Source organism: Octopus bimaculoides, chromosome 3 (assembly GCF_001194135.2).
Source record: "Octopus bimaculoides isolate UCB-OBI-ISO-001 chromosome 3, ASM119413v2, whole genome shotgun sequence".
Lineage (NCBI taxonomy): Eukaryota > Metazoa > Mollusca > Cephalopoda > Octopoda > Octopodidae > Octopus > Octopus bimaculoides.
Window position 1 is genome coordinate 25,577,864 of NC_068983.1, and position 12,240 is coordinate 25,590,103.

General features: G+C 34.4%; 1 protein-coding gene and 1 pseudogene across 8 annotated transcripts in view; one reads left to right on the plus strand and one right to left on the minus strand.

The window, feature by feature from the left end:
* Positions 1–12,240, minus strand: part of LOC106884218 (neuronal acetylcholine receptor subunit alpha-10) — a 1,143,354-nt gene that overhangs the window by 12,606 nt on the left and 1,118,508 nt on the right. The gene's annotated exons all lie outside the window — the stretch shown is intronic.
* LOC128247464 (U6 spliceosomal RNA) lies at positions 11,063–11,163 on the plus strand (annotated as a pseudogene).

The window sequence follows — 12,240 nt, forward strand, 5'->3', positions numbered from 1 at the left end:
ATATATATATATATATATATATATATATATAAATAGATAGATATACACGAATGTGTGTATATATATACGTATATACGTGTATAAATATTTATATATATAAACGCAAATGTGTGTGTTTTTGTCTGTGCGTGTGTGTATGGTTTGTCTAAATGTCGCCTGCTTGCATGGAGAAAAGAGACCAAAGTGCATGTTTGCTCAATTGAATAACAAGTAAATTAACCGCCGACAGCAAACTTTCAAATTTTCAAATCAAACTTTCTCATGAAATGGAAAGACTAGAGAGTGACAGAGAGGGAGATAGAGAGGAGAGAGAAAGGGAGAAAACAGCTGTAGAAGGTATAAACATAAAGCTTAAAGCTTTCTCAGTAAATGTCCTACAAAATAGGACATTTGTTTCAAGGAAATGCCTCACTGGTCGCAGACCCGAGAAACTTGAGTGAAATACTTAGTGAACAACTCAAAAGCGTCCTACGACGCATGCAGTTAAAAATCGAAGCTAATTCTTTAACATTACAGCTCTGCAGACGAAAGCGACAGCCATCGATTATATCAATATTGAGAAGGTACATGTAACATTGCCTACGGGTGAAATGAGCTGTAGCTCAGCGTCTGGTTCCAATGGTTCCCAGGTATTCTCCTGAAGTCATGTAAGCAGGCTTTAGCGAAACCACTACAGATACTTTTCCAGTGTTTCCTAAAAAGTTGAAAGAAGGCATTATATGTAATATCCATAGAAGTGGAGGCAGAGGAGAGGCTAAATGCTACCACTCTCAGCTGTGGTTAACACATAGCACCAAATTAGCAGCGGAGCTTGTAGCGGTTCAACGACACTACTCTAAAATGACTGGAAAAGTGCAGCAGTTAAACTCGACCAATAGGTCGATAAAACTACGAATTTTATTCCTTGGAACAAAAATGCGACAGAAATGTAATAATTACATATAGACAATTCTGGAACGAGTATTTCCCAGTCTCGACATTGAAAGTTATACAAATGTTCGAATTGAAAGGCATTGCATTATAGCGAAGGTCCCGTCCGCCCTATCCAAAGTCACAACCAGGTACAGCAATAACTAAGTGTCCATTGGCTAAAAGCTATTTAATGTCCTGCCAATAAACACTCAGAAACGTACACAACCTACACGGTGTGGACATGGATATCTTCAAAAAGGAACTGGACATTCTGCTATCCACGATATGGGATGAATCAACGGCTCGTCATAAGGTGCAGATGAGGGTTGTAGTGTCAAACTCTCTCATGCAAAAATGGTCCAGTAACCAAAGGCAAAAAATGGGGGAAAATGAGTGGTGATATGGAATACCACCACTCTGAAGAAATCAACCACAGGAGAACGAAATGTAAACCTACAAAATCATTTATATATATATATATATATATATATATATATAATTGCAGCGTGGAAGGTGTTTATAAGCCATTTAAAATAACACACAAAAACTGTTAGATTCACTTCAACATTTAAATTTAACTTATCAAAATATTTTCGTCGCTTTGAGACCGCGACCTGTTCACAGACGACATTCTGCAGCACAGAATTTTGTCAGTGAACAGGTCGCGCTCTCAAAGCGAGGAAAATATTTTGACAAGTTAAATTTAAATGTTGAAGCGAATCTAACAGTTTTTGTGTGTTATTTTAAATGGCTTATAAACACCTTCCACGCTGCAATTATATATATATATATATATATACATAAAATCAAAATATGCAACAAGATATCAAGAGGTGATGCAATTTATGCAAGGCAACCCTACATTTACTTTGATGTAATGATTGCATTGTTCAATTAAATGGAGCTGCTTGAAACAGTCGTACTGCATTACGTCTTGATATCCTGTTGCTTATTTTGATTTTATTCACCTTGCTTTGAGTTGCACGGACAATGCCGCACTGACTTGGTGCTTCAACTTAAGTACCTAATTCAACTGAATCTCAATTATTTCTATATATTTATACACACACACACACGCACACACACACACACACACACACACACACACACACAAACATACATGTGTGTGTGTGTGACGTAAGATCACAAATTGGTTCCATAGATTTGTTTAAAACATGTTATCTCACTTTTACTCAATCTTTTCTCTTTCTTTGTCTCACCGCATACAAACACACCCACTGACGCATATAAGCAAATGTATGAAATAGGTGAGATTATGATTATGAAATTCTAAGGCAACCACAATAAAATATATCGTCACGAAGGGATTTAAGGGATTTCTGCGACATTCTTTCGGAAAGTGATCTGGCAGAAATAAGGAAGATACTTAATCATAAGTTGGTATTGTTGCACAATGTTTTACAAGTACACAACGCATTAACTTTCTAATAATATAGGAATCCATTATATATTATCTGCCACTATAATTAAAAGATATAAACTGCAAACACTTCGGTTATTAGATAGACATCCCATAAACATTTCCGTAGCATTTATATGCACATTCGCACATACACATGTATCTCCAACAGCATCTCTTATTTTGTGTGTAGATATATATATATATATGAGACAAAGTATAAATAATGGTCAGTATGTATAAATAATGAGCAGTATGAAGGGAGAATCATCCCTCTATGATTCATCCACTAACGTAGTATAGCCTAATGAAATGAATGAACGACGATGATCAACAGGATGCCTATGGATACTACGGACTATAATGTAATCATCCCAAGGAAACGGATTCCGAAGGTAAAGTCATGTGACTTGTGGAAACGTGCGTAGCGATCTATTAAATATTTATAAATTGCATCCTAGAATTATTATTATGATATCTATCCTACATTTCATCAGTATAACCATGAAGCAATCCCGAAAAACTGACTCAGTCAGTAACATTAGACGGTAGGTGACATAATGAAATCGATTTATTTGCATTCCCTGAACGTTACCATAAACTAATATATATATATATATATATATATATATATATATATATTCAGAGATAACAAAGCACTACAACGTTTATCGTTGGAATGTCATTAGTTTACAGCTGTTTCCATTATAAAATTCGGTGGGCTCATAGTTCAGTGACTGAATAACACGTTTCTGTTCTTATAACCGCTCTGCACTAAGAATTTTTATATCATCGCTTGCGAGATGCGAAAGCCGCGTCTGTTGTAAATCGTATATATATATATTTGCACTCGTAAGCATATATACACACAGTTATATAATAATCGTCATTAATCAATGACTTTTTACGATAAAAGTCAGACGATATCTTTATTGCTAAATACGCAGAAATGTGTTACACAATTCGTCCATTTCTATGTAGAATAAAAACAAGAAATGATTAGCCGTTAGGAATAGATATTAAATCATTACCAACTAAGAAAATTAATCCTCCTCACACTACTATATAAATTTTATCGAGCGCTTATCGTTAGAAAATTTAGCGCAAAGAGAATAATATTTTCAAAATCTATATTAGCTGGGAATCAATGATAGCTATAAATAACAAAACACTGTACATTCTCTTCACCAGATTACTATTACTAATAATTGTTTTATGTTTTTGATTTGCATTTCTTAAAATAGAAATATCTGTGTAAAACAATGTGTTACGAGGTTATACCAATGCAGCAAACAGATTAATTTAAATGAGAACAAAAGAAAATATATTAGAATGTTATCGAAAATATATTTAATTCTGTTAATATTTCGGGTAAAATGCTCCTATACAAATGTGTCATGTGCTCAGTCAATACAAAGAAAATATGATTTAACTTCTAGGGTCTGCATGAGAGCAATTCTGTTTTAATGCGCGGAATTGAAATAATCATTAGATTCTATAAAGATTCCGAAATCTGGTGATGTACAATACACCTTGGATTGCACATCTCGTTAGGTAATTGGGTGTAATATTTCGCTCAATATCATCAGTAATGTCAATAAGAAGGAAAAATAGAGACTTTTCTTAATATTACATAGTCACTATTTGTAATTATTAATTCTACATCAACAGAAGGATTACCTTACTGTATCAGTATGTATATAACGTTAATTCTATTAACATTTGCTACTCTTGAAAAGGAATTCGTTCGTTGTAGAACCTGCATTTGTTTCGCATTTTTTCTTCAGGGTAAAACGTGCCTCCCGTAGCTTATATTCAATTAATCTTCCCAAAATTCAGAAATTTGAATTGCAAAAGTTGAACCCCAACCTACCATAGAGAATAAAATAGAAATGACACCAAAACACAATTTATCATTTTGGTATACATCAATAATGAAACTATGAACTTCATAGCTTCATTAAATTGTTAGATACCATAACAAAGAGTAAAACAGCGAATCACATGAAAAAGGAAGAAAAATTATTCCCACATAATAACAAAAGCAAATGATTTTTCGGCGTTTTTATATATCGGGTAATTAAAACACTGATCGATGAGCGCGATATTGTTTAGTCATTAATCCTTTGGTTATTGTTCAATGTTTCCAATTTGCTTCACTGTCAACCTGATTATTCTATAGTGAATTTATATGTAGTTTAATAATTGTTGTGTATAATGTGAAATAATATCGAAAATATTGATGTATCGATATTGCGTAATAAGAAGTACTGCATCTTGATTTCGTACTGATAACAATTTCATACCTACTTCTACCCGGCGCTATAGCTAAAATATATTTTGGGTAAACATCCATAAAACTAGTCAGATATTTATCTACATCTCTGCTCACGAATTGCGAACAAAGCTACTCTAGTACGTTGCTCTAATATGGCCCTATCCAAATAGTTAAATCAAACGCTAACAGAAAAAGGGATTGCTAAATAATTCATACCCTCATATTGCTTTTGGTCCACTGGGATCTTATATGACGTTGTCAAATATAATTTGTTTACAGCTATATTAGTTTATTTTCTGACTAGCAGTAAAGGTATTCAAATAATAAACAGCCTTCTGTATCGAACGTCCTGTAAATCAATGCACATTGTTCATGTCTAACACAGTCTTACATTTTAGGAGCGAACACAGTCGATTATGAAACTTTGTACATGACAAGTGCATTATTTTATTAATCCCAGGGGTATCAGAGACGAAGTTCACCTCGATGAGATATAAATACAATACATAAACACTACTATCTAAATACTAAATATATTTTCTCCGACGCTATGATGATTGTACGGTTTCTGTACAATTCAAACTTACCTACCTGCTTGCCTGCCTGTCTGCCTGCCTGCCTGCCTGCCTGCCTGCCTACCTACCTACTTATCTACCTACTTACCTACCTACATACGTACATACATACGTACATACATACGTACATTCATACATACATAGAAAAATTATGATTCTCAAAACCTGAAAGAAAAAGGTTGATTAGAAGACTACAGATTCAAGCCATCAATGGAACTGTAAAGATATGTAAAACTTTCCCAAAATGTATCACATAAATACATATGCATGCATCTAGACATAAAAACGCATCCATAAAACAAACATACAAATCTGCGCATACACTAACACCAAATACTGCACACACACACACATATGCACAAATACCTAGATGATGTTGATAAAAGTTCCAATGAAGGAGCCTTGAATCTATGTTAGAGTCCGGATCTTTCTTTATGGACAAGAAATACAGAAATGAAACTGATTGATAACATACATACATACATACATACATACATACATACATACATACAAGCATATGTATACGCATGCATAGAAATACGTATACATATAAATATATGTACGCGCATATATGTGGATGTGTGTGTTTATATATATATATATATATATATATATATATATATATATATATATATATATATGTGTGTACACACACACACACTCACACACACTCACTCACACACACACATACACACGCATATAAATGGATTAGCGGTGATATTCGATGAAAGACGTTAGAAATGGATTATTATTAATTTGTTGCACCACACAATTAAATAAATAAAACTCATTGAATGCTACAATTTTTTGTTTAAAATATTTCAATTTTAGAATCCTCTCAAACTTGCAGTAGTTCATAACCTTGCTAAAACATCGTAAATCACCACACATTCTTTGCGGTTTGGGCTGAAACGGTCTTCCCTATGTTAAATGTAAAATGTTTAGCTGGAAAACTATGCTCGGCAGATTCGAACACAAGTAGATTTTAACAACGCATTTCAGAAACCCATGTAACAGATTTTAAAAGTTAATTATAACAGTATTATTTTGTCTCATCTCTCGTTTATTAATTATTCCAACTGCCACTCGAAATCATGAAGTTCTTAAATAAATGCAAAAGCTATTGATAAAAATTATCATACTTCAGACAGGAAAAAGAAAGGGAGACCGATGTATAGAAACGAAGTCATCATATTATCATTTATATTCGGATTAAATCGGGGAAAATCAATACTACAGCTATGCCGGTCAGAATTGTCTTCTCACGTATTGAAAAACGTTGCAAAGTTAGTAAATTTTTGGAGATTCTCTTTGAAAAGAATAACGATTTTTGTTGAAAAATAACTCGTTATTGGCTTGTTTTCCTATGAGGATCTCAAGTGCCAAAACGAAAACATGAAAACGAATGTTTTTTTGCTTGTGGTGATACGATACAGATTCTGAATAATTATTTTCTTTCTTTAAAGATACATTATGGGCTGTATGATTCTGACGTTTTCTTTTGACGCAACTAAATTTAGTATCGTACAACCTTTATCTTACTGTACTCATAATATTTCCCAGTGATTTTTGCACTCACCGTAATTCAATTTGCGCAGAACAATTCTCTTGTGTGTATCTGCAAGACATATTCAATAAGTATAGTTTCTAGAAACCTCTGTTGTTCATCGGTTCTAATTTTTTGTCAAAACATGTCAGAGATGCATTTCCGCTTTATAAAAAATTTCCGCTTTATAAAACTTCGGGCTACTTTTGTTCTCAATTTAGTTTTTGTACCTCTTCTAAGAATTGAATTTAGTGCATATTACGACGTCGTATTGACACCAAATATAATTTTTCTAATAGCATAACCAAAATATGGGATGGTTAGTAATAGAGGACTAATGCTAAATATGTTTAAATTTTTACTCCCATAATCTGATTTTCCCTAGCCACTATATCCTTTATTTATTTATTTATTTTATCTTCTGATTTATATTTAAAACATTGCCGCTTAAATGTCTGGTTATAAAATTGGTCAAAACTTTTGCAAATCACTAATGAAATTGTAGTTTTCTGAGGCAACGTCATTCACATTTTACAAAACGTGTTCATCATAACCATTCATCTCATAGGAATTGGAGTACCAACGATAATGAAATATAAATTAACTACGCATCTGTAAGTTTAATTTCTAATGCAAATTTTAATTGTTCATGTAAAAAATTGCTCAAATATTTAGTCTTTCAGGAAATCAGGTCCTACACTACTGTCCGTAAGCCATTTCCGAAATTAAAACGGATGATTCCAAGATAATTTTATAAAGTTTATATTGCGTATGCCAGAAAATTTAATGACATCCAAAATCTCTCTCTGAATCTCCCTCAGTCTCCTTCGCACACAGTTTCCTCTCTGTCTCAATTTTAGATTTATGAACATATGTAGAGTATCTTTTTGGTGCATTAGTGTAGAACTTTATAGAATTCGAATCGAACTATTAACGGCAGAACCAATCAAGTGCCGACCCTTAAACATATTACACACATGCTTACACACATGCACACATTGGCACACGCACAAATACTCACATACATATATACACACTCACATCTGCGTGCACTCTAATTTAACCGTACGAATATGTAATTTAAAATACGATTATGATGGAAGATTGTCATACATACATACTTGCACAATCCTTATACATACATACATACTTGCATAAGTCTTATACATACATACATACATACATACGCACAGACATAGACACGCATTTACACATACCTACCTACCTACCTACCAGCCTGCCTGCCTACATACCTGCTTACCAACCACCTCTCTCTCTTTCTCTCTCTCTCTTTCTCTCTCTCTCTCTATCTGCATCTCTATCTCTATCTCTATCTCTTTCCATCTCTCTCTATTTGCTTCGTACGTTTATCCTCTCATTTCCTCATATGTGTGCATTTGTGTATGTGTATGTGCATGTATGTATATGGGTGTATTTGTATGTGTGTGTGTGTATGTATCTCTGTGAGTGAGTGCGCGTGCGAGTATTGTCTGTTTGTGGGTGGGTGTGTACGTACGTGTGTGTGTGTATGCTTATGTGTGCATGTATATACATGTTATACGCGATAAAAATACATAAACGTCTGACGTCGTAAAGGATGTTCTGCCGTAAATGAGACCCTGAAAAAATCCGGCTGAAAACGCCAGCGCTAGATACTGAACGGCGAACGTGATGATAATAATATGATGATGACAATGATGACGACGATGATGATAAATGACGAAGATTATGACGACGACGACGACGAAGGCCAAAATACACTGCGTTAGTATTTATGCTACACATAAACATCCTGTTTCATACATACCAATCTGTTAATCCATATTTCTGTCTTACCGCGTCTAGCTACATAAGTTAGGCTGGCAATTATCAATACTTTTGTTTATAGATAACATATAACGCGTATAAAAGCCAATAGATGTCCGAATGAAATTTTGTTTTATGCCTAGTATTACCATTTTATGCAACAGCAACTCTATACTTTCGGCAGTTTTAGTTTACGTTTCAGACATGTTGGATTTTGTTAACACGTAGCATAATTCGAGGCTTAATGTAATCTTCGTTTTATGGCCAAGTCAGAAGACGAAGGGGTGCGCTAATGATTATGCGTAGCGCCTCAGATCTGAGACTGGTGAGAAGAGGGGAGACGGTTAGCTTCATGTAAGAGACTTGTCTCGAATACTGCAAAAAAAAAAAAACCAAAAAAACCAAAGACTAGATTTTTCTTGATGTCACCCTCAAGTGCTCCACACGGTGTTGTGAGAACAGAAATGGCCTCTATGTCGGTTTCACAAGAGTTTCGGTTTGATATAGTCTCCTCTTCTTCTTTATCGTCGTCGTTGTCCTCCTCCTCTTCATCGTCATCGTCATCATCATCATCATCATCATCATCTCATTGAGGTCCTAGACACAGTCTAAAATGCTGAAAATACCTACCGAATATTTATGACACCACTTCATTGTCCGTTAAATGAGATAAATTGGATGATACTTTACTAGATATAATGGCCCAGGTAGAAGGAATTGTCAACGCGGAAGTGTTTTTTTGCATATAAATATATGCACGATTAGGGTATAAAGGGTTAAAGAATAAAAAAAAAACTGTTAAAAACTATAGAAATAGGAAATCTGACTGCCGACCGTTGGTGCTGCGCCCTCAGTTGCTGTCAGAGAAAGAGAAGGAGAGAGAGAGAAAAAAATTACTAAGAAATAGAAGTGCGGGATGAAGTTTCCCTTTAAGGGGAGAGAACCGCTCATGTTTTATGATTATTTTTCTTTTACGTTATTCTTGTAGAAATAATTTATCTATTGGTAATCAAAAGAACTTAGGCTACTGATATAATTTCTGTTTACACAAATTTTTCTTAACATTACTAGACGCAGGTATAGCTGTGTGGTTAACAAGTTCCCTTTCGATCCCATTCCGTGGTATATTGGGCAAGTGTCTGCGGGCCGCCTAGTAAAGGGAAAATATTTGGAAGTACGCCGAAGCCGAGCTGTTTGAAAGACCCTGAACGAGGCCGCACAAAAAATTATGCCCGGTTGCATATGCAACTGCTCCTATAATGGTCAGTGGAAATACGTGTAGGTACTCGTAAGAATAAAAATATGCTGTATGACATTGTAAAATAAAACGAAAGGAAATAATATTTTGAGGATATACCAGTCTTCATATTCCCCATAATTATTGCTAATATACACTCGAGGTAATATTACCATCCAGAGAAGCGAACACGGAATTACGCATGGGAGGAATGAGTGACAGCTTCTAGTTTTCATAGACATTAAATATCAATCGAAGCGGTTATATATATATATGCAGTGAATCACTAAATTAGTAAATTCAATAATAGACCAATTGCTCATTACTAACAATTGTGAATGGTAAAATAAACTAAATGCAGTTTATCTATATCCACGGAGGTTAGCCAGCATTATTAACCAGTAAAAGCGAATAAGTTACCCGCTAGGATTGAATATCCGTATTAACCAAATTTGCAAACTTGCACACGCGCACACACACACACACACACACACACACACACACACACACATGAATGAGGATTTCGATTGATTTGATCAGTTAAATAAAATGATGAAGTTCTAATATGTATAGAATTACTATTTTGATATAAATATTTGGTGTAAGAACTGGTGTGTGTGTGAACGTGTGTACTTGAAAGTTTGTGTTTGAACATCTGTTAAAATTCATATGTGGGGTATATTTGCGTGTGCATATTGCCCAATTGCCTTAGAACAGGGGTTTTCAACCACTTTTTATCTATGAACCCTTTTTATTACTATTTTATTCTGACGAACCCCCATAGTCATTCAATGTTTAAAACTAGATTTACAGAAACTTCTTTCAAAATTCCTTTTTGTTTTTCACACATTAACTTGTGTAGGATGAACAATGTCAAACGTTAGAGAAACAAACCTAACTGTTTCTTGCAGTACACACCAATACATAAATCTAAAGCAAAATTTTTCAGGGGCCCTTATAATACTATTGTGCAAATTGTTATTTTGAGGACCCCTCGGAGGCTTTGTGGAGCCTGGTTGAAAACTACTGGTCTTAGAAAGACATTTCAATCCTTCTGTATCGGATATACGTGAAATTCCAAGAGTTTACACCGCATTTCTATGCGCCGAAGTACCTTTGTGAAAACTTAAACGTTGTCCTTAAACAAACCTGGCCTCCTGCCTAGATATTTAAACCACTATTTCTGTTTCTTTTTATTTTCATTTTCTTCATTATTTTTATTCTCTACCATCGTGTATTTATTCCTTTATTTATTGTAGTCTATTATTTTAATTGTATATATTGCACAAGCAATACATATGCTAGAAGAAAACTGGAACGATAGGGAGAGGGTTAGAATGGACCTTGCGTAAGGATGAGACGCATATTCGTGATACGTTCAATATTTTCAATAACAGATGTGCATATGTGATGAAAAAAATTGCTTCCGAACGATATGTTTCCAGGTACATTCCACTGTGTGGTACACTGGTCAAGTCTCTTCTGCTGTAGCCTCGAACCTACCAAAGCTCGTCATATATATATGTATATATATATATATATATATATATATATATATATATATATATATATATATATGGAGATTTCACGAAAAAACAACAGACGAAGACAGGTGGTGTAAACAACAAATGGATGTATTAGTATAAGGCTCGGTAATAGAGAAGGTCTTTAATGTTTCGAGCCTACGCTCTTCAACAGAAAGGAACACAGAAAGAAACAAGGGGAGAAAGAAATATGTGTAGTGGTCAGCGATCTATCATATCAGTTGTGTGTGTATATGTGTGTGATGTGTAGTGTGTACGTGTGCATGTGTTGGTTATGTCTGTGCTTGTCTTCCACTACAACTTGGCAACCGGTGTTGGTGTGTTTCATCACTGCAACTTAGGGTTCAGCCAAAAGAGACCCGATAGAATAAGTAACTGGCTTTAAAAATCATGAACACTGGGGTCGATTCATTCGACCAAAAATTTCCTCAAAACGGTTCCCGATGATTACAACAAGTAGAAGATACAAGTTAATAAATATCTATTTTTAAAAAATACTATGAGATTTAGAAAACATACTTATGAGATAATATTATTTTTTATTTTATCATTAATATTTGATTTTAGTTTATTTATATTATTCTATTTTATTCGTATATTCTTATATGCACTCCATATATGGTAATTCTAGTATTTGTAAGAAGTGCGATCAGCCAAATAGATTTATTGGCTGTGATTCACCGTCACCGGACTCCGCTAGGATCAACGGAACATCTACACACTATGGACTTATACAACGTTAGGACTTAACACTTCCCACTTATAACAGCTTCCAATTTTCTTATGTTTCTCATTCTCATTTCCTCTACAATTCTCCTCCTTATCTCTCTCTCTCACTCTCTCTCTCTCTCATTCACTCTCTCTCTCTCTCTATCTCTCTCTCTTTCACTCTCTCTCTCTCTCTCTCTCTCTCTCTCTCTCT